General features: G+C 37.8%; 1 long non-coding RNA gene across 1 annotated transcript in view; it reads right to left on the reverse strand.

The window, feature by feature from the left end:
• Positions 1–23,190, reverse strand: part of LOC132022574 (uncharacterized) — a 110,870-nt gene that overhangs the window by 11,729 nt on the left and 75,951 nt on the right. Inside the window, exon 3 of the long non-coding RNA XR_009405632.1 lies at positions 14,835–14,996. This is a non-coding gene — a long non-coding RNA (uncharacterized LOC132022574). The remainder of the gene's footprint in view (positions 1–14,834; positions 14,997–23,190) is intronic.

Here is a 23,190-nt window from a genome sequence, read left to right on the forward strand (position 1 = left end):
TGAAAATGTTTTTTTGAGTGAAATTAACATTTAAATGGATGGACTCTGAGTGAAGCCGGTTACCTTTCATAATATGTGTGGTCCTTATCTGATTTAGTTGAAGATCTTCATAGAACAAAAGCTGACCTCCCCTGGGCAACAAGGAATTCTGCCAGTAGGGGGCCTTTTTTTTTTTTTTTTTTTTTTTGTGGGTTGTTGTTGTTTTTGTTGTTGTTGTCTGAGAGAGAGAGAGCAAGCCAGTGAGCACAGGTTGGGGGAGGAGGGACAATGGAAGAGGGAGAAGCAGACACTTCATTGAACACAGAGCCTAACACGGAGTTAGATCCCAGGACCCCAAGTCCACGACCTGAGCTGAAGGCAGGTGCTTAATCAATGAGCCACCCATGTGCCGCAGTAGATGGCCTTTGGATCAAACTGCAGCTCCCCTGGGTCCTCATCCTGCCAGCCTACTCTGCAGATTTTAGACTTACTATGTGAGCCAATTCCTTAAAAAGAAATGTCTCTCTGTCTCTGTCTCTATGTGTGTGTGCATGCATGCACGTGTGTATGTGTGTGTGTGTGTGTGTGTATGCTGTTGGTTCTGTTTCTGCAGAGAACCCTGACTAATGCCAATGACAAAAAGTATATCGTGCATACAGTAACCATAAGAAACTGGGGTGGCCATATTAACATCAGACAAATAAACATTAAAACAAAAAAATCTTACCAAAAGACAAGGGGGAAATTTCATGAGGATAAAAAGAGTTAAATTTCAAGAGGATAATTTCCTTCAGGGAAGAAAAATAAAAATTATGAAAGTAACAGCAGAGCCTCAAAACACATAAAGCAGAAACTGACAGAATAAAAGGAAAAATACACAATTCAACAAGTATAGTTAGAAACTTCAGCTTTCCTTTCTCAGTAATTGATAAAACTAGATAGTAAAAAAGATTATAGAGGACTTGAACAACACAACCAATTTGACATAACTGACATTTACAGAACACCATACCTCCAAACAACAAAATATACATTCTTTTCAAGTACCCATAGGACATTCTCTGCAATAGAGAATATGCCATGCTAGAACATAAAACTATTTTCAACAAACTTAAAAGGATTGAGAGTATATAAAGTACATTTTCTGATCACACCAAATTAGCTGGCAGTCAACAACAAAAAGAAATTTGAGGAAATCAGAAATAGAAAATAAACAACACATTTCTATATAATCCATGGATCAAAGAAGAAATCACAAGGAAACTTGGAAAATATCCTGGACTAAATGAAAATAAAACATGACATATCAACATTTATGGAATACAGATAAGGCAGTGCTTAGAGGAAAATTTATGTCTTTAATTACTTGTATTAGAAGACAGAAAAATCTAAAATCAGTAATCTAAGCTACCACTACAAAAAAAAAAACAAAAAACAAAAACAAACAGAATAAGCCTACAGAAAATCATGGTAATTTGATCTAATTACTAAAAACTAGCCTAAAAAAATTGTAAACAAATTCAGAGGAAAACAAAGGGTAAGAAGATAAGATACAAGATAAGAATGATGACTTACTTCTGGTCAAAAATTATGCAACCAGGAGTGCCTGGGCAGCTCAGTGGGCTAAACCACTGTCTTTGACTCAGGTCATGATCTCAGGGACCTGGGACTCCCGCATCGGGCTCTCTGCTCAGCTGGGAGCCTGCTTCCCCCTCTCTGTCTCTCTCCCTATTTGTGATCTCTCTCTGTCAAATAAATAAATTAAATCTTTTGAAAAAAAATTATGCAACCAGAAGACAATGGGGCCTCTTTACTGTTTACTTCTTTATGGAAAGAAGCTGGAAATCTAGAATTCTTTTGCCAGCAAAAATACATTTCAAAAATGAAAGTGAAATAAAGACATTTTCAGACAAAGCTGAGACAATTGCTACAATGTATTATTGAAAATGCCTGGTATCAGCATTTACAGCATTTACAGCAGATCTTTCCTACAAAAAGATGATAAAGGAAGTTATATAGGGAGATTAAAAAAATGATAACGGATGGAAATTTGGACCTACTCAACAAAATGAAGAATGCCAGAAATGATTACACATTAATTACAAAGTTAGAAATGGTAACTTTTCAGATGAAAAATTTGTTGGACATCACCATGACCAAGTGATCAAAATTATCAACACCAAGAAGACAACTTGACACTGTACACTTCTTGATGTGGTATACCAAACAAGTCACAATATCACATACAGTACTCATACCAAAAATATATAACTCAAATGTAATTATGATAAAACAAACAAATCCAATGGTAGGATATTCTGTGCTCTATTTTAAAGACTAGGAAGATTTGAGAACTAAATGCAACACCTGATCCTGGGCAGGAAAGGAAAATGACTATGAAAGACATTATTGGGGAAACTGCTAAAATTTAAATATGTACTGAATATTAGGTAATAACATTGCATCAGTATTATATTCCTGAATCTGATGACTGTGTGGGAATTATGCAAGAGAATATAAATGTCATTTTTCTTAGAAAATATAAACTAAAATATTTAGAGTAAGATGTATTATGTCTATGAAATATTCTTAAATGATTCTACAAAAGATACATGTCTGTACACATGAATGCTATAAGTGACCCTCTAAATGTACATGTCTCACCACCCTGACATTTACCATTTGCAGTGAGGAGATGGGACTAGATAATCTCTTAGTTTCTTCTTCTTCTTCTTCCAAAAAAAGTTTTTATTTATTTGAGAGAGAGGGAGTACAGGAGCAGGAGGAAGGGGCAGAGGGAGAGAGAGAGGGAGAAGCAGGTTTCCCACTGAACAGGGAGCCTGACTCAGGGCTCAATCCAAGGACCCTGGGATCATGACTTGAGCCAAATGTAGACACTTGACTGACTGAGCCACCCAGGTGCCCCTCTCTTAGTTCCTTCTATCTCAAAAATTACAGGACACTGATTTTACCCAATTTCTCTCATCTTTTGCATCGCAATCACTTCCCTCAATTCGCTCAAAGCTGCTCCACAATCCATTTCCCACAGAGGCCAGCTATTATGAATAAGCTCTGTTCATTTAAGGAGGTAGGGGAAAAACATGAATAAAATGGAGAGAGTTGTAGAAAAATGCAAAAACACACTAATTAAACTTCTGGAGGTGAAAAAAAATGCACTGGAAAATACTACACCTTACAGTTTATTCACCATCTAATTGACAAACCCATTTCCCATATTATACAGCAACTCTTCAAACATCATTTCCTTTAGGTATTTTTCCCAGATTGATTCAAAGACCCTTGTGACCCTCCTATAGCTGCTTCCTTTAGTGTGTATTTAACTTGGGTCAAAATGTTCTAAGGTAATCATTTTTTTGACCTGTATTAACATATGCATTTGCCCATTTATTTGTGGCTTGACTTAATGTGCTAAATCTGACTGTGAATCCTCTATATGTATATTCATGAATGTTTATCTGTCTTTGATTTTAAAGGGACTGTGTTCTCATAGTTTAGTAGGACTGGCTTTACTATAAAAAAAATTAATCAAAATAAAAATCTGATGGCTCACTTTCTTTCATCATGTCCCTAACTCTCTAATAGAAAGTCATACAGGACTTCTGCTTTGAGGAAGATAGAGGATCTATACCTTTCCCTACTCTTCCTACTAAGTACAACTAAAAACTCTGGACATTATATTTGAAAACATAGGTACTCTAAATGGTAGAGAGAAGACATTAGACTGGCCAGAGACCTCAGGACCCAAGGAATGACATGGTGATGAGTTACCTGAATTTTCTTCTCTTTCTTTTTTTTTTTTTCTTCGTATACCCAGACTGGGTATTGGAAGAAGATGGCAACATGGAAATGCCAACAAGCACAGACATAAAAGTCCCAATAAAAGCTTGCTTTCTCTAGCCAAGAATCTGAAAGATGAAAAGTTTTTAAACAATAACTGCTTTACTGTAGCCAAATACAACAGGAGAAGAAACCATAGCCCCAGGCCTAGGGCCCTCCAAAGCACAATCCATGGAAGGAAAAATTGGTAAGTGAGAATTAGTAAAAGTTGAAAATTCTTGCTCTATGAAAGACCCTACTAAGTGGATAAAACGATAAGCAAGCTATGGTCTGGGAGAAATTATTTGCAAAATGCGTATCTGACAAAGGAGTAGTATCTAGAAAATATAACGAGCTCTCAAAATGCAATAGTAAAAAACAATCCAATGAGAAAAAGGGAAAAAGACATCAACAGACATTTTACTAAAAAAGATATACATGCAGCACAGAATACATGAAAAGAAGTTCTACTCTGTTAGTCATTAGGGAAGTGTCAATCAAAACCTCAAGGAGGGGGCGCCTGGGTGGCTCAGTGGGTTAAGCCGCTGCCTTCGGCTCAGGTCATGATCTCAGGGTCCTGGGATCGAGTCCCACATCGGGCTCTCTGCTCAGCAGGGAGCCTGCTTCCTCCCCTCTCTCTCTGCCTGCCTCTCTGCCTACTCATGATCTGTCTGTCAAATAAATAAATAAAATCTTAAAAAAAAACAAAACCTCAAGGAGATATCATTATATACCTATTGGAATGGTGAAAACAAAAAATAGTGACAACACCATATACTGATAAGGATCTAGAGAAACTAGGTCCCTCACACATTTCTGGTAAAAATGCACAATAGGAAAGCTGCTCAGGAAAATAATTTGGCAGTTTCTTCTAAACAACTACAATGGCACATAACTACCACATAACCATACAATTAAACTCTTGGGTGTTTATCCCAGAGAAATGAAAATTTACATTCACACAAAACCTGCACATAAATATTTATAGCATCTTTTTCATGATAATCAAAAACTAGGACACAGGTGTCCTTCAATGTGTAAATGGTTTAAAAAAAACTGTGGTATATTCATGCCATGGAATACTACTGAGCAATAAAAAGGAATGAACTTATAATATAAACAGCAACTTCAGTGAATCTCCAGAGAAGAAGGCTGAGTAAGAAAAGCCAATTCCTAAAGTTTACATATTGTATGATGTCATTTATATAGTGTTCCTGAAATGACAAAATTATAGAAAGGGCAAGCATATTTGTGGTTGCCCAGAGTTAAGGAAGCAGCAGGGGGTGGGAGGGAAGTGGATGGGGCAGGGCCATGAAAGGGCAACATAAAGGAGACGTATGGGGATGGAAATGTTCTAAATGTTGAGTATCGATTTCAAGACCTCGTTAGGATATCCTGGTCCAGTTTTTCGAGATGTTATTTTTGGAGGAAACTGGCAGAAGGTGCCTGGGATTTCTGTTTTACTTCTTACAACTACATGTGAATCTACAATCATCACAAAATAAAAAGCTTATGTTTAAAAAAAGTAAATACACTGGATGAGTTGACATTTGTCAGTTTTTAGCCCTTTAGACCTTAGTGTAAAAAATATTTTTATTAGAAGGAAACTTCAGGGGGCGCCTGGGTGGCTCAGTGGGTTAAGGCCTCTGCCTTCGGCTTAGATCATGATCACAGCGTCCTGGGATCGAGTCCCGCATCAGACGACTCTCTGCTCATCGGGAAGCCTGCTTCCTCCTCTCTCTCTCTGCCTCCCTCTATGCCTGCCTCTCTGCCTACCTCTCTGCCTCCTTGTGATCGCTCTGTCAAATAAATAAATAAAATCTTTAACAAAAAAAAAAAAAAAGAAGAAGAAGAAGGAAACTTCAGGGAGAACAGGATGACCCCAGGTGCCTTGTGAAAAGAAGATGGGCACACACCAGAGGTTTAAAGGACCTGAAGAGGGGCACCTGGGTGGTTCAGTGGGTTAAGCCTCTACCTTTGGCCCAGGTCATGATCTCAGGATCCTGGGATTGAGCACTGCATCAGGCTCTCTGCTTGGTGGGGAGCCTGCTTCCCTGCCACCTGCCTCTCTGCCTGCCTCTCTGCCTACTTGTGATCTCTCTCTCTCTCTCTGTGCCAAATAAATAAATAAAATCTTTAAAATAAATATATAAATATATAAAGGACCTGATGAAGCCAGATGCAGAAGTTGAACTTCATCAGCTTCTTAATTAAGTCCAGGGCTGGCCCTGGTAGGTGCCTTGCAAAAAATTTTTTTATAAAGCTCTCTCTGTCTCTCTGTCTCTCTCTCTCTCACACACACACACACACACACACACACACTGCTAATTACAATATATCTTTCATGCTACTGTTACTCAAAATATTATTGATTTATGTCATGGGACTACAGTCAAGGAGGACTACTTTCAAGCCAAGGCAAGCTTTGTTTACTGAAGCCACATCTGTTTAGTGGCAATTATAGCCTTAAATGGCAAGTGAAATAGTTTTCTTTGACTCCTCTCCAAACCTCCATGTGTCCTCTCTTCTAGAGATCACAGGTGGCTCATGCTCTTATCTGATCCATTCTCCCTTAAAAAAAGGTTTGTTCAGTGTTTATGGACTTCTTGTTGCTATTCTCTGTGCATTGGCCTCCCTGTTCAGTGGCCAGTGCCACCAGGCCATCATTATTGCTCCAACATCAGCTCTCAGTCTTCCACTACATTCCAACTACCACCCCTGTGTTCCCTGGTGTTAAGGGAGTTTTTTCTCAACTATGGTAATTTGTTAACCAGAAAGTTAAGCTTCTTTCCACTTTTCTGTTTTCTTTGTTTTAAAAGTAAGTTGGTAACGGGACAGAATTATTTGAGTTTGCTTTCTGTCTCTAATCCCAGAGGTATTATGTATTTCAAAATTTAAATGGTAGATTTGAAATAAACCCTCATACCATAGTGCTTGTAAAAACAAAGAAATAGAACTTGAGTTGCCAGAACTCCATCTTTCTATGTGACCACTTAGACATTTTTATCGTGTTTGAAATCGAAAATGGTAAGACAGAATGAATGTAAACTTCGAGGTGTATTATTTTTGTTTAGTGAGTACAAATTTTAGTTCATTCAAAATGATTCTTACTGAATATTAATATCTTTAAAACTGAAATTTCTTTTTAGTTATTTCTTCTGATTTGTTTTTAAACTGTTATTATTCATAACATAATAATATGTAAAAATAAAGGTTTTTAATCTTTGACTCCAAAAATGCATTGTCATTAAAAAGTGTTAATCTATTACCAGTTTCCTTTTATACATCATAATATTTATATTTATATATATTTTTCACTCCACAGAATCATTTCAGAATTTACAAACACCCACTACCAGCCAGCAACAGAGTATATCATTCTTAACATTCCCTCCCCTGGATGACAAAACTGTTTCAGTAATAATCACAAAATTAAACAAATAATCAATGATGGCCAGAAAAGAAAACCTATATTTTATTTAATGGTATGTATGTTTACTGGCACACACACAGGGTGGTAAAAAGTACATAGCTATAAATATTACAATTCATAAAAGAAAATCAGTAACCGATTAATAATTTTTAATGATAATGTATTTTTGATAATGCATTTTGGAGTCAAAGATTAAAAACCCTGGGTTACCTGGATGGGTTCAATCGATTAAGTGTTCAACTCTTGATTTCGGCTCTGGTCATGAGGATCTCATCTTCATGATCTCATCCAGCTCGGCCCTCAGCTAGAGTCTGCTTGAGTCCTGACCCTCTGCCCCCCACCACTCACACGCCTGAGTGTTTTCTCTCTCTCTCCCTCCCTGTCTCCCTAAAATAAATAAATCAATCTTAAAAGATGAAAAACCCTTTTATTTACATATAGTATGTTATGGTAATGAATAGCAGAGTTTATTTATTTATTTTTTTAGCAGAGTTTAAAAACAAGAAGAAAAAGAACTAAAAAGAAATTTCAATTTTAAAGATATTCAGTAAAAACCATTGTGAATGAGCTAAAATTTGTCCTCACTAAACAAAAATATTACACGTCAAATTTTACATTCTGTCTTACTATTTTAAATTTCAAATGTAATGAAAACGTCTAAGTGGTCTCATAGAAAGATGGACTTTTGGTAACTCAGGTCCATTTCTTTGTTTTTATAAGTACTGTGGTATGAGGGTTTATTTCTGATCTACCATTTAAATTTGGAAATACATAATACCTCTGGGGTCAGAGACAGAAAGCAAACTCAAATAATTCTGTCCCATTACTAACTTACTCAAGAAACAAAAGCGTGTGGGTAAGTCTCAATATATTGGAAGCTGACTGTATAACAGGGACTTTTCCATATTAACTTTCATGTAGAATGCAGTATTTATTAAAGGAGAAGTAATACAAATTTGCTCATTTGAAGTTTACATATACTATTAAAATGTGACAGCATCCCCTGGGGATATAAACATATGTTTATAAAAAATAAAAAATAAAAAATAAATGTGACAGCATGCCAACAACTGTTAGACCAACAAAAGATTTTGAGGGGATGAGTATTTTATCACTGACATCATTTAGAATTGCTAGCACATGGTGATAAGCAAAAACTTAACAACTTTAACTCGGCTTTACAATTGTTTTCAGCACCTCTAGAGAAACGCAGCCCCTATCACGGGCAGCCAGGGTGGATCACTTTCACCTCCTCACACTTACTTTGCTACTACATGAACAATCTGGCCCGTAGTGTGTACCCTGATTGGTCTCTCCTTCTAACAATTAAGTGCTTCTTACATTTGTAGCAGGAAAATAATTCAATCTATTAAGGATAGGAGAACAGAACTTCCTTTCCCTTCTGCTTTTTTACTGCTGTGAGAAGTCATCTGATATACTCTTCTGAAGTGGGAGGAAACCTTCCACAAAGTTGAAAAGAGCAGTGTTTGGGCAGTTTGGTTGGGGAGATGGGTTGGTAATCTTTAAGGAATTGCTGCTTGCTTACCGTTCACCCCTTTTGGATTTGTTCTCCTCAGTATTGAAGAATAGCTTACTAGCTCTTTCAGAGAAGGTTTATAGATAGGTCTCTTAGGTCTCCCTAAGGTCTCTTAGGGAGGTTGTTGAAGAACAAAATTTTCTTTTTTCTCTATGTCTCATGTGGTGGTTAGGGTCATGGTTCCTCAGTATAGTCCCTACAATAGTAGAATCTGAAATATGTAGGAACTTGTTAGAAATTATATTCTCATCCCACCTAAGACCTCCCGAGTCAGAAACTCTGGGGGTTATGTGTTTGCATAAATCCTCCAGGTGATTCTGATATACACTAATGTTGGAAAACCACTGATTTAACTAATGAACGACTTCCTAGGTTGATACTGAGGTTTTTCTTCATAGTTTTAAAAATATTATGTTATGACTTATACCATCTACTGTTACTGATGAAAAGACTGCTGCCATTCTGTCTTTATGTTTTATTGAACTGTATGAAATTCCCAGTATCCAACCATATTTTGTTGAGATAAATTTACAAATAATAAAACTCACCAATTTAAAGTACATAATTAAATGAGTTTTGGCAAGTGTACAGCAATGTAACCATCATCACAATCAAGATATAAAACATTTCCAACACCTAGGGCACCTGGGTGGCTTAGTCAATTAAGCGTCCAGCTATTGATTTGAGCTCAGGTCATGATCTCAGGGTCATGGGACCAAAACCGGCATAAGTCTCTGTGCTCAGTGGGAAGTCTGCTTGAGATTCTCTCTCTCCATCTCCCTCTGCCCCAACCCCCAATATAAAAAAATAAATCTTAAAATAAAAAACACATTTACAACACTCAAAAATATTCCCTCATTACCCATTACAATCTATCCCTCTTCCCATCCCTGACAAGCACTAATCTCTTTGTCACTATAAATCAGATGGAATTTTCTAGAATTTTGCATACATGGAATCATATAGCATATACTCTTTTGTATCTTGCTCCTTTCATTTAGCATAATGCTTTTGAGATTTATTCTTATTATCGTATCTGTTGGGAGTTTGCTCCTTTTTATTGCTGACTAAAATTCCACTATATGGGTAAACTACAATCCAAGTAGTGGACATTTGGGTCAATATAGTTGTCTTGCTTTCTAGCTATTTACAGAGGGAGGGGAAATCCCATAGCAGTTACTCTTTCAGAGGCAGAAGCAGAATCCTTGCTCAGTCATTTGTGATCTACAGCTGATCTCTATTTCACATGGCTCAATCCAATAGCTAATCTTTTCTTTCTATCTTGAAATTTTAGGGTTTTCTCTTGTACCTTGACTTTCTATGTTTCCACTCTACTATATACATTCAGATTTGTTTGTATTTATTCTACTTAATTCATTTGTACAATTTTTACCTGAAGACTCATATCTTTCCTTGATTCTGGGAAATGTTCAGCCATTATCTCTTTAAATATTTGCTCTCCTCTTGTCTCTTTTTTCTTTCTCTGCAATCTCTCCCAGACATCTGGTGTAACCTCTTATTTTATATTTTAATTTCCACGTCTCCTAATTTCCCTTTTGATTTTTCTGACTTTTCTCTCTGTGCTCTGCATTCTGTATAATTTCTTTATCTATCTATCTATTTTTCTATCTATATATATATATACACACACACACATATGTATATTATATATATATATATTCTGTAATTCTAATTCTGTAATTTTCTCTTCAGATGATCTAAACTACTATTTAATCCAATTGTCTTAATAAGTTTTCTCAATATTTTAACTTCTGGGGTTTCTATATGTTCCAGTTACTGATTGCTAAATAGCAAACTATCTCAAAACTTAGCAGCTTAAAACAACCTTTTAATTTTGCATGTGATTTTGTAGATGAGGAATTCAGAAGAGTTTCCATCTGAGGTTCTTGCTTAGGATCTCTTACACAGTTGCAATCAGACAGTGTTTAGAGCTAGAACAGCAGGTTCTGGAGAAGTTATAGATGGCCAGAGATCTCTCTTTCTTTAGTCATGGGACCTCTACATGGGGTCACTTGGGCTTCCTCACCCCTGACCACTCCTGGGCATCTGGACTCCTTACATGGCAGCTCAGGACTCTAACACAAGTGATCCAATTAGCAAGGCAAAAACTACCCCACATTTCTGATGTAACCTCAGAAGTCTATTCTACAATTACAAATTTTCCTCATTCTATTAATTACAAATGAGTCACAATCATGTTCCTTAAGGGAGGTGACACAGACCTCACCTCTTGACGGAAGGAGTGTAAAGGACACATTGTGAGAGAAAAGCATGTAGGATGGGAAGCATTGCTGTGGCCATCCATGAGTAACGGTTTTGGAAGATACAATCTGCCGTGCTACGTGATTCTCTTTCAAATGCCTCCTTTTAATAAAAGGGTGTCCGGGGTGCCTGGGTGGCTCAGTGGGTTAAAGCCTCTGCCTTCGGCTCAGGTCATGATCTCAGGGTCCTGGGATCGAGCCCCGCATCGGGCTCTCTGCTCAGCAGGGAGTCTGCTTCCCTTCCTCTCTCTCTGCCTGCCTCTCTGCCTAGTTGTGATCTCTGTCTGTCAAATAAATAAATAAAATCTTTAAAAAAAAAATGATGTCCTATACTTACAAGTTCTATTGCTCTCCTCCCCCCCCACCCAACTTTTTGAATACTTTTAAGCACATTTAAAATCTACTTTGCATGGTGTCCTAGTTTGTGGATAAGAACCTATCAAGCTTTTCCAAGGTTGTCTTTGCTAGGGGTTCAATGGGATTCACTGATTACACACAAATATTTAGTTTATATTTTGGTACAGGGCTTCTATATGATGGGATTACTGTGAGAATTTGAGCCTGAATAAGCAACAAAGAATAAGGATCTATATTTCTTAGCTGATTCTTTCGATATCCATGGCCTAAGGATAGGAGCCTGGCCCGTGATCTGCAGAGAGCCTAACTATAACCTTCCCCCATGTACAGAACTAAAGACTTGACTGAACTTTTTTTCTGGTTGTTAAAATCCATACCCAAAGATGCTAGGATTACTCATCAGACATAAGTAGCATTCACATCTATAGATTCTCAATTTCTGACACATGGACATTTCTATTTCTTATTTACAAGTTTAGCTATATACTTTTTAAAAAACATTTTTTAGTGTCTAGTAACTTGATGTGTAGGAGGGGAAAGAAGATTTCCCATGTTTTCTTGGTCCTCATCTTGACCAAAGTCAACTGTGTTTCTAAATGTAGAACTTTGGATTGCTGAGTGTTTGAATTTAATGATTTTTTTGATCACCTAGCCTCATTTTAGGAGAGAGAAAATAAGGCTTTTTGTGTGGAAGGACAAAGAAGGCAGGGGTGTGTATTTGAAGAATAGGCAAGTTCAGCACCTGCTGGATTCAGGTCACAGATGTCAAGGACCCATTCTTGAAGAGCTGTTCCAGTGTGACTCTGCTCCCCGCAGAGTCTGCAGAGGACTGTAGTGACAGTCACTATTCAATGATCATTCTATCCCTATCAGCTCACTATCCAGTCATCAATTGAGTAGAACTCTAAACTGTACATTTTCTCAGAACCCTTGACCATAAGCTTTCCACTTGAGAGGTGAAGAGTAGCAACGCTCTACCCAGCCATGATTCTATCCAGGCCACAATATTTGCCAACTTTAGGAGAATTCCTCAGAAAACTGAAATGAACATTCTGGAAAGCCAGCAAGTTTTGGCTTACTTTTCCTTCATGGAGAAATAAGGCATAATAGAGCATTAAGAATCTGGGCAGCTGGAGGATTCATCCGTGTCACAAATGCAGATTTTAGGCACAGGTAAGATAAGAGGTGGTGAGATCCTAAGGAAACTAAATCTAATCCAGCAGAGCCAGTTCTTGGTAGGAAAATGTGATTTTATTAAAATTAGTCTTCCCATCTTTCCCTCTTCTTGATATTTATTCAAAGGGAATTATTTTCAGACTGAGTTTCTGTCTGAAAACTCCTTTAAAATGGAGACTTATAAGGGTTCATATTTATGCAACTGCTCTTGTATAAGCAAGATGATAATGATAAAGATGACTCACCAAACACTACCCATTCCCCAAGGTCCAGTCAAATTATCACCCCCCTGTGTGAAGTCTTCTCTGTCAACATGAGCCCATTCTGACCTCTTCTTTCCTCTGACCTCCAACTTATTGTCTATTCCACTCACTGGTCACCTCATACATGCCTCAGGATTTTTCTTGTCATTATCTCAAGTTATTTATCTCTAAAATTTTTGTAAACTTCTAGTATATTGAGGTTTAGACTCTCTAACCAGATTATAGAATTTTTAAGTCTAGGAATATACATTGCACATCTTCATCTTAATAATTTATAGCACTCACTATAGGCTAAGCATGACACAAGGGCTCCATAAATATTCATAAATGATAGCTTATTTGTTCACTGTTCTTGTTTGGAAGTTTACATGATATACCATATATTCAGAAACTGGGATGCTCCAGAATACAAAGAACCCTTGAAGAAATGAGTCTGTTTCAGCATGCCTCCATTTCCCACTGCAGCACTGAGATGGCAAAACTTTCTCGTCTCTGCTACACTGGTAGATGAGAAGCTGCTTATTGTGGTTATTAGTGTTTTAATTGCACAACATAAATATTTTTAAATATAAGGTTACTGTAAAGCCTTGGCACAATTATGCCTCACTTTATACAAGTGACATAGCTCTGAAAAATTAGATGAAAAATGTTTCCACTGATTTATTGTTTGACTTTATAATTTAACGTTTGGTATGGGTCTGTCAGTTGCACAATTAAATATACAGTAGGAACTTGAAAAAAAGAAAAAACTTAAGTCAGATTAAATTGACCTGAAATAAGGACTCTGCCCTAATTGTATACTGTATAATGTATAAATAAAATTTAAATTACAATGTAAATTGTATAAATACAGACTTTTCTCCTGCACCATCCTCCAACAACACAGAGAACATCCATCAGTGACCCATCATCCAAGTCCCTCTGTCTGATTTGTACTCTCCCTACTCTTGCTTCTTCTCTTTGGAGCCTACCTGGTGAAACTCTAAATGGAGTAAGCCAACTTTCTGCTTTCAGGGCTCTTGAGCCTTAAATATTGAACTCTTCTGAAGACCATATAGCCCAGTGGATTTCACCATTACCAGTCTCCTCAACCACCTCCCCAGTGGTATCACCATCACCAGAACTCATAGTAACTACTTCACCTCCCACTTAGCTGGAAAAAAAAATGCATATATGTGTGTATGTGATAAAATGCGAACAACCTCAACAAAATTGCTGCTTTGTTCAACCCCACCCACATCCCTTCCCTAACAAACTTTTTTTTTTAAAGATTATATTTATTTATTTGACAGAGAGAAATCACAAGTAGGCAGAGAGGCAGGCAGAGAGAGAGAGAGGAGGAAGCAGGCTCCCTGCTGAGCAGAGAGCCCGATGCGGGACTCAATCCCAGGACCCTGAGATCATGACCTGAGCCGAAGGCAGCTGCTTAACCACTGAGCCACCCAGGCGCCCCCCTAACAAACTTTTATAACTGAAATGTGACCTTGGGTGTCCCTCTGATGATCAGAGACCTAAATAATTTGACCTAAGACTTCAGCCCTCAATTTCTCTACCTGTGTAAGTCAAGAGAGCCTCCTTAAGATTTATGCAAATGCAATACTTAATTGCCTTTGCCTTATCTATTTGTTTTGCACCTTGTGTTTTGTCTCTAAGGAACCCCTCATAGCCAGTATGCTCACCGTGGCCCCTTCACTATTTTCCACAGGTAATCCTATTACAATAGTGGTTTTGTGAATTTCATAACTTCATTGAGGCTTGAAGTTATGGGGAGGTATCATATGGGACACACATTGCCTTTCACCAGTACAATGTCTTTACTCCCTCTTATGTCAGAAACCATCCAAAGCCCCTGCTCCTTATCCATGAGCCATTGAAGTGTGGCTTACTTCCTAATGCTTCTCTTTTGAGGTCTAGTCTTCAGATCTTTGGGATTCTGGAAAATGGAATTTTCAATATCTCATTTTACTTACCTTTTTTGAAACTTTTCTTTGCTTCCATTTTCAGTGAAAGGCCGTCTTTTATTTTTTTCAACAGTTGGAGCCTTATTCCACTACTCATTCTTGGGGTTCTATCATCCTCTGAGGCCTTGCTTTACAAATTCTCTCTCTTCTTTCTTGCAACTCTCCCCACAGCTTATAAACAAGCAAAGTTAATTTCCTCTTGCAAGAGACAGACAGTATTAAACTTAAAAACTTCTACATAACAATGAACAGATGAAGAAACAAACTATAGAATGGGAGAAAATATTTGCAAACTATACTTTTGATAAGGGGTTAATATCTAAAATATATAAGAAACACAACACAATGGCAAATAATAATAATAATAATAACTCAAATTTAAAAATGGGCATATGAAAAGGTGCTATAAATATCACAAATCATCTAGGAAATGTAAATCAAAACTGCAAAAAGATATCCCTCTCTCCTGTTAGAATGGCTATAGTCAAAAAGACAAGAGCTAACAAGCATTGGTGATGATGTAGAGAAAAGGAAACCCTTGTACACTGTGGTTGTAAATTGGTATATCCATTATGGAAAAGGGTATGGAGATACCTCAAAATATTAAAAATAGAACTACAATATGTTGCAGCAATCCCCCTTCTGGGCATATATCTGAATGAAATTAAATCAGGATCTGAAAGTGATATCTGCATCCCCTTATTCACTGAAACATTATTCACAATAGTCAAGATATAAAACCAACCCAAGTGTCCATCAACAGATGAATGGATAAAGAAGATGTGCTATTTATACACAATGGAATACTATTCCACCATTAGAAAGACGGAAATCTTGGCTTTGGGGAAAACATGGATAAACATGGAGGACATTACGCTAAGTGAAATAAACCAGACAGGAAAAAAAATTGCTATGTGATCTGACTTATATGTGGAATCTGGAGGAAAGCAAAAAACACATAACTCATAGAAGTAGAGAGTGAAAAGAATGGTGGCTTCTAGGGGCTTGGTTGGGTGAATAGGGAAAGGTTGATCAAAGTGTACAAAGTTGTAGTTACATAGAATGAAAAAGCCTAGAGATCTAACATATATGCCTGATTGCTATATTTAATAATACTGCACTGAACACTGGAAATATGCTAAAAGAGTAGATTTCAGGTGCATTCATCACACCAAAATTGTAACTATGTGATGAGATGACATAGCTGGACTACAGGAATCATTTTACTAAGTATATATATATATATCAATCATCATGTTTGTACACTTTAAATATATACAATTTTTATTAAAAATACAGAAATGAATGGAAAAAAGAAAACTATTAAAATTTTCTTCTATTGTACTTCCCTTCAAGTTATTATTCTATATATTTTTTTCTCTCCCTTATGTTCAGGCAACAGAGTTTTCTACCTTAGTGTTACCAGTTCTCCTGCTCAGTCCCTTCCCACTACAACCTGGCTTCTGTCCCACCACACCATTAAAACTGCTGTCCCCTTGATCACCAATGACTTCCTCTTGCTAAGAAATGGCTAACAGTAATAATGGTTAGGATTTAATGAAGAAGCATCAGCGCTACTCTAAGTAAGTACTCGTATCAGTGCTACTCTAAGTAAGTACTCGTATCTCTACAAACTCATTTGTTGTCCCATCAGTCATATAAAATAGATACTAAAATTATTCCCATCTTACAGGTCAGAAAACAACCTTCCTTGGAGAGGTAAAGTAATGTGTCACACAGCTATAAATTGCTGAGCCAGGACTTGAACCCAATTCTTTTTGGTTCTAGTACCAGTGATTGGATGTCTAGGTCATATACATTCTCTCTCCGTAAAATTTAACCCTGTTACCACTCCCTCTTTTGTACAATTCTTTACTGTTTTGATTTCCATGAAGCCACTGTCTCCTACACTCTACAGCTACTCAGTCTCTTTTCTAGGCTCTTCTTTTTTGACCCATGCTTTAAATGTCAGAACTCTCTAGAGGTCTGTTCTCAGCTACCTTTTACTTTTGTACCACATCATCTCCTTGGGAAAATTCATATATTCACCAGGAAACTCTTACTATTGTTTGTTGACAACAAACAACTGCAAGTGTCCAGGCAGTTTACTCTCTTGCTCTCCAGATCTGAATATTTAAATGTCTTCTCAATATAACTTGGAAACACAAAGTCAGTATGTTCTAAATGAACCTACCTGTCTGCCTCAGCTGCCATCTCACCTTGAAAAAATGTCTTTTCTTGAGTGAAGAGCACTCTATCTATCCTGCTAACCAGCCAAGTCACCCTTAACCTTCCTCTCCTGCAACTCTCACATGCAATTAAACAAACACCAAGACCAATCAGTTCTACCACCTAAATAATGCCCTTTTTTTTACAGTCACTTTCCGACTTCAAGCCTACATGATTGCAGTAGTCTCCTTTCTGGTCTTCCTGAGCCCAGTCTTGCTGTCTTTGATCCATTCTTCAGTCTTCAAGCTACAAGTTGGTTCAGATATTCACTACTTGCCTCTCATTATCTTTGGACTGGCAGCTACTTGGGTCTTCACAGTTGCTCCATGTGCCTCATTGGGCACCCAGCATAAAGAGTAATGGCCACCCATAAGCCTATTGTGGCCAAAGAGATTATTCTAAAATTCAAAAGTTATCAAGCTCTCCCTTGATCAAAATTCTTCAGGGGCTCCCTGATGCTCTTAGAAGACAATCCAAACTTATCATGATGTATCAGTCAGCTATTACATTAATACTATGTAACAAACAACCCCCAAATCAGAGGCTTACAAAAATAGTCTCTTATTATCATGTTCACAAGTCCATAGGTTGACTACAAGTAGACTGAGCTAGGCTAGAATTCATTTTTTTGAGCTCCAGGATCCAAATTATAAAGGTAGATCAGGTTCAGATCTGCACACGACATAAAGGATTTCACAATAAAGGTCCTGCCTTGTCATCCAAGTTCTTAGCACAGAACCTAGTCTATAGGAGATGATTACTAAATGTTTGCTGAATGACAATGAAGCCAGATAGGGCTGGCTTTGGGGAAACCAAGAAGTTAATTTCTGTGTCTGCAGCCTCCCGATTCTCTATGCCATTTTCACCTTTATAGTGTACCTTTTTTAGGAAGCTGGTTCCCTTGTGATCACTTCCCTTGGTTCACCACTAAAACCCACTCTCACAAAGGTGGTACACCCAGTAATTTACACATTAATAAAAAATATCAGTCTGTTAACCCTTACAGATTTATTTTGCATCTGAGCTTACACTGAAAAAACTGTAGCAGGACTTTGACTCCTACTAAAAGAATTTAAATTACCTAGTAAAAGTAAAAGATAAAAATTTAACACTAAATAAATGACAAGTTATATTGTCTTCCAGGTAAGGTTCATTCAAAAACCAGACTCAACTCCCATTAATTTATCATACAGATGTCAGCTCAACCCCTTCACAACTATGTTACAAAAACTTTCATTCCCTGAGGTGCTTTATTTTAAGCCCTCCAGGATGAAAGCTTTCTTTGAATGTGCTACGGATAAAGACAGCTGCCACAGACAACGATCTTCCCATAACACACCAACATTCATGCCAGCCTCTCCCACGATTAATCCTTCAGCCTATGGTGTACACATGGCTTCTTCCAGTCAGATCCCAGAATGCCCCTAGAAATAGGTCATCTGAAATAAACATCAACCTCGCTCTAAAAAGATTCTATGCCTATGTGGTCATAACCCAAAAAAAGAGTCCTTTGGGAAACAGGACATGTAAACAGCAGAGCCCAGGCATCCTTGCATCCTGTTCCTTCCTTCTGAACAGCAATTTCATATTTGGCCTCTCTCAAATCAACAGCTCTCTGTTCTCTCCATTGAGTTTGGGCAATTTCTTTCCCTCCTCCCCTGATTTCCACTGTTTGGCCCCTTAACATAATACTTGTAACAGTAAATATAACTAAGATGCATCTCTAAGCCGGATTGCTGGGAGTGGGAATTGCAGGGTGCAGTGTGGGGTTGCAGAGGAAACTAATATTTATTGTGAGATTTCCACACACCCTGTTCTATTGTTTTACATACAGGATGGAGTTTAACCCTCATAACATTTGTCTGAGATATCTGTTATTATTTCTATTTGTAAATAGGAAAGCCACAGCTCACAGAGGCTAATTAACTGATCTTCGGGTCCCACAGCTAGTAATCAGTAGAGATAGAATTAGAACCCAAACCTGATGAATCTCCAAAATCCATGTCCCCAGCACCTGCTATACGTCTCAATGATTGAGTCTTCTTAATAAAAGCAAGACACATTTCTAGAATTGTGTAGTAAACAAGAAACTTGTTTTGATGAACCAATCAACAGTTTCCCAATTAACAACCTCATAAGTGTTGAACTTCAGGTTAGACATTGCAGGTAAGACAGAGAAGTAGGTAATGGTCTCTTTGACCTCCAGTAGCTTATGACCTTGGAGAGGAGAAGATAATCTTGCATCCAACTAATGGATGACTGTTCAACTGTGTAGTATAGTCCAGAGATAGGACAGGCCATTGTGCACTGAACCAGGAATGGATCAGTCAGGGCTAGTTGCAAGAAACTAGATTTAAGCAGAAGGATTTTATTTAACAGCTAGTGGGCAATACCACTGTAATTTGGTGTCACTAGAATGGCTGTAATAAAAAAGACAGAGAATAATGGAGATTATTTGGCAACTAAGATGTGGAGAAATTGGAACCCTCACGTATTACAAAATAGTGCAGCCACTCTAGAGAACAATTTATCAATTTCTCAAAGATTAATCACAATTAGCATGGCAGAAATTCTACTCCTAGGTATATACTCAAGAGAAATGAAGAGAAAATATCTATACTTATACATAAATGCTCATAGAGACATACAAATATCTATCAAGAACCCAAATACTCTATCAACAGATGAATGGATAAATAAAATGTGGACTAGCCATACAATGGAATATTATTCAACAATAAAAAGGAATGAATTACCAATACATGATAAACATGGATGCAATTTAAAACCATTATCGTACATGAAAGAAGCCAATCACAAAAAAACTCATGCTGTACAATTCGGTATATATGAAATGCCAGGATAGGCAAATTTATGGAGGTATTAAATAGATTAATGGTTGCCTAGATCCAGGAGTAGGGAAAAGAATGGAAAGTAACTGCTAAATGGGTATGGGGTTTCTTTTGCAAGGACAAAATGTTCTAAACTTAGATTGTGGTGATCATTGCTCACACCCATTAATTTACCTTAAAACATTGAATTGTTCACTTTAAATGGGTGAAATTATATGGCATGTGAATTATATCTCAATAAAACTGTTTAATAAACTAGTGGGTAACTCAAAGAATCTCAGGGAGGCTGGAGAACAGACTTAGAGGTTGTGGAGGCAGAAACAATACTCTAAATTATTTGGGCAACTGGAATGGCAAACACATCACACCCATTGCTACTGGGCACAGACTGTGTTGCTTGCCCAGAGGACACAAACAATTCAGCTACAGGGAACACACCCATTACTGCCTCTGGAAGACAGATTACTTGCTGCTGCTACTGCTGCTGCAGCTCCCACTGGCCACCAGAATGGATTCTGCACCATTCCTGCTTCCTCTCACAGCTAGTTTAAGATGGGGACATCTCACTGGAATAGCCTAGGTCACCTGCCCACACCCTACCTAGCTGCAAAGAAGGCTGGGAAAGTGTGTATCTGGCATTATCAGGGTTGTAGGGGAAAATGGACCATGCCCTACAAGGGTAATTAATTCTCCAAACATAGAAAGGAGGCCACCACAAGGAATGACTAATGGTGCTACAGAAGGTTTCTCAAATTGGAAATAACTTTAGCTACCCTTTGAAAGTTTTTTAAAGATTTGTTTGTTTATCTTGAGAGGGGGCCAGGGCAGAGAAGAGGGAGAGGGAGGGAGAGAATCCCAAGTAGGCTGTATGCCCAGCAAGAAGCCCCATGTGGGGGTCAATCTCATGACCCTGAGATCATGAACGGAGATGAAATCAAGAGTCAGTCATTCATTATGGACATTGGGGAAGGTGAGTGCTGTAAAGTGTAAACCTGGCAATTTACAGACCTGTACCCCTGAAGCTAATAATACATTATATGTTAATAAAAAAATAAAAAAATTAACAACAACAAAAAAAGGGTCAGTCATTCAACTGACTGAGCCATCCAGGAGTCCATCTTTAGCTGCTTTTTGGGTGGGGGAGGGTAGTGGACAAGATTTGGACCCAGAAAAACGAGAGAAAACATTGCAATTGAGGAAATTCCATTGGGTGAATGGGCCTAAAAGCCTAGTTTTTCAGGAATTCACAAGCTCCTCCAACATGATGGAAAGATAAGACATGCCAGTGTCTTAATGGATAACAGAGAAGGCAGAGTGACACCAAGCTCTGGGCTATGTAGTTGTAGAGACTTTAAAAGAAAAAAGCCACCAAAGGGGGGTTATTAGAGGAAACCCTCAAGGTCCAAATCACTTGTCAGAATTTCTTTGTACTCTTTGTAGTCACCAGGGGATTCAGTGACAACTGGAAAGTTAGAAGCAACCAGTCCCTCAAGTATCAGGAAGGAGGCACCCAGGTGGTTTCTTCACTTCCTTTGTTTTGTCCCCTTGCAGGCCTGGGCAGGAAACAAAGCAGTGGAAACAAGGGCTGCTTTTGAGGTGTATTCAAATGGGGGCCACGGTGGCAGTTTGGGGGTGGGACATGTTATTTCTAGCTTAGACTGTTGAGACTTTGCCGAATGATTTTTTTCTCCCTGTATCTCCCATGAACACAGGATAGATTGATCCCTTCCTCAGACCATCCCACATCATTTCTTTCCATTCTTGAGTTCTATTTGGAGCTCTAAATCTTTGTTCCACCTGGGTAGCTGCCATGATGTAGGGCAGTCTGGAAGAGGGTCTGGCCCTTTCACCATAGTTCATTTCATTTTTATGCTCCCTTTCTATCTGGCTTTTCTTAATAGCTTTGAGATGAATTTCCTTTCAGCCTGGCTCTGGCCTTGGGAAAGCAAAGAGTTGAGTTATTACGCACGATAGGAGCATTTATTTATCTGGCTTTCATCAAGATAAATAACAAATTTATATAAAAATCTTAGCACATCAAAAAAATCCCAATATAGAAAAAATAAGCATGGTTTACTTAATGGTTTTGCAAAACTTTGCCATAAAATCTCAACATGGCAAATTAATTTGCTAAATAGTATCTTAACCTAAAGTCGCTTGTAGCACTATGGGGGCAGATGGAAGATGTGAATTTTAGGAAAGTCTCACCACGGAGCTTTAAAAAAAAAAAATCACCACATCAGCGACATCATACATAAAAAGCAGGGATGATGGATTTGCCATCAATAAATTTAATAGCAGCCAGAGCACCATTTGCTAGAAATTCACTTTGAGTCTGAATTATTTTAAATAAGGCATCACACAGAAGGGTACGAAAGAAAAAAATTCCCAGATCAGTTTCCATTAATTTCCCAGCCAGTAACTTTGAAATGGTGTAGAATTTACAGATCAGCAGCAAAAACTCACTCAACCAGGAAGAAAATGGGCCATTTCTCTTTGGTGTCCAACTGAAGACTCCACTTAGGAGCTAATTCCTAATTCTTGAAAAGTCTTTTAACTATATCGTTTCTTGATTTTAACTGGCCTGAAGCACTTCCCATGATGCAGGGAAGTGTGAGTGGTTTGAGATTTCCCTGCATTACAAAGAGCATTGTCCAGGCCCCCAAGTGGCAGCCCACTCAGGTTAGCAGTAAGGACTATGTCACACCAACTGAGAGGAAGAAACAAGACATTAACTTTGGCTTTTGTCACTGGCAACTTGGAAATGCTGAGCAAGTGGAAGAGAGAAATGTGTATGCCTCATTTTTGCACCTCATTAGAGGAGTTTGCCTTTCTGTCCTGTCTTCCTCCATAGAACCTGCCTATCGCAGGGGCTGGGATTCGGGACAGTTATTTGGCTGGTTCTCACACTCACAAAGGGCTTCAAGTTCAGATGTTTGATGTTATCATCAAAGGAGGTCATCCATCCAGTCCCAGAGATGCACAGTGACTAAAAGTGGAGGACATTCATGTAAAACTTTCATGCAGTCTGTGATGCACTATACAATAACATTTCAAATATTATTATTATGCAGATAACACAAAAACAACACTCTACACTTAATGTAAATGACATTTAAAACACAATTATTTTTGCAACACAGTTTTGAAATTTTTAATATATATGTATATATATCTGTTATTGTTATTATTATATATTATATAATACCAAGAGCCTCAAAAATAAATAAATAGAGGAATAAAGGAGAACACAAATAGATTCCGTCTGGTAGGCTATGTTTTAC

This window comes from Mustela nigripes, chromosome 7 (assembly GCF_022355385.1).
Source record: "Mustela nigripes isolate SB6536 chromosome 7, MUSNIG.SB6536, whole genome shotgun sequence".
Classification (NCBI taxonomy): domain Eukaryota; kingdom Metazoa; phylum Chordata; class Mammalia; order Carnivora; family Mustelidae; genus Mustela; species Mustela nigripes.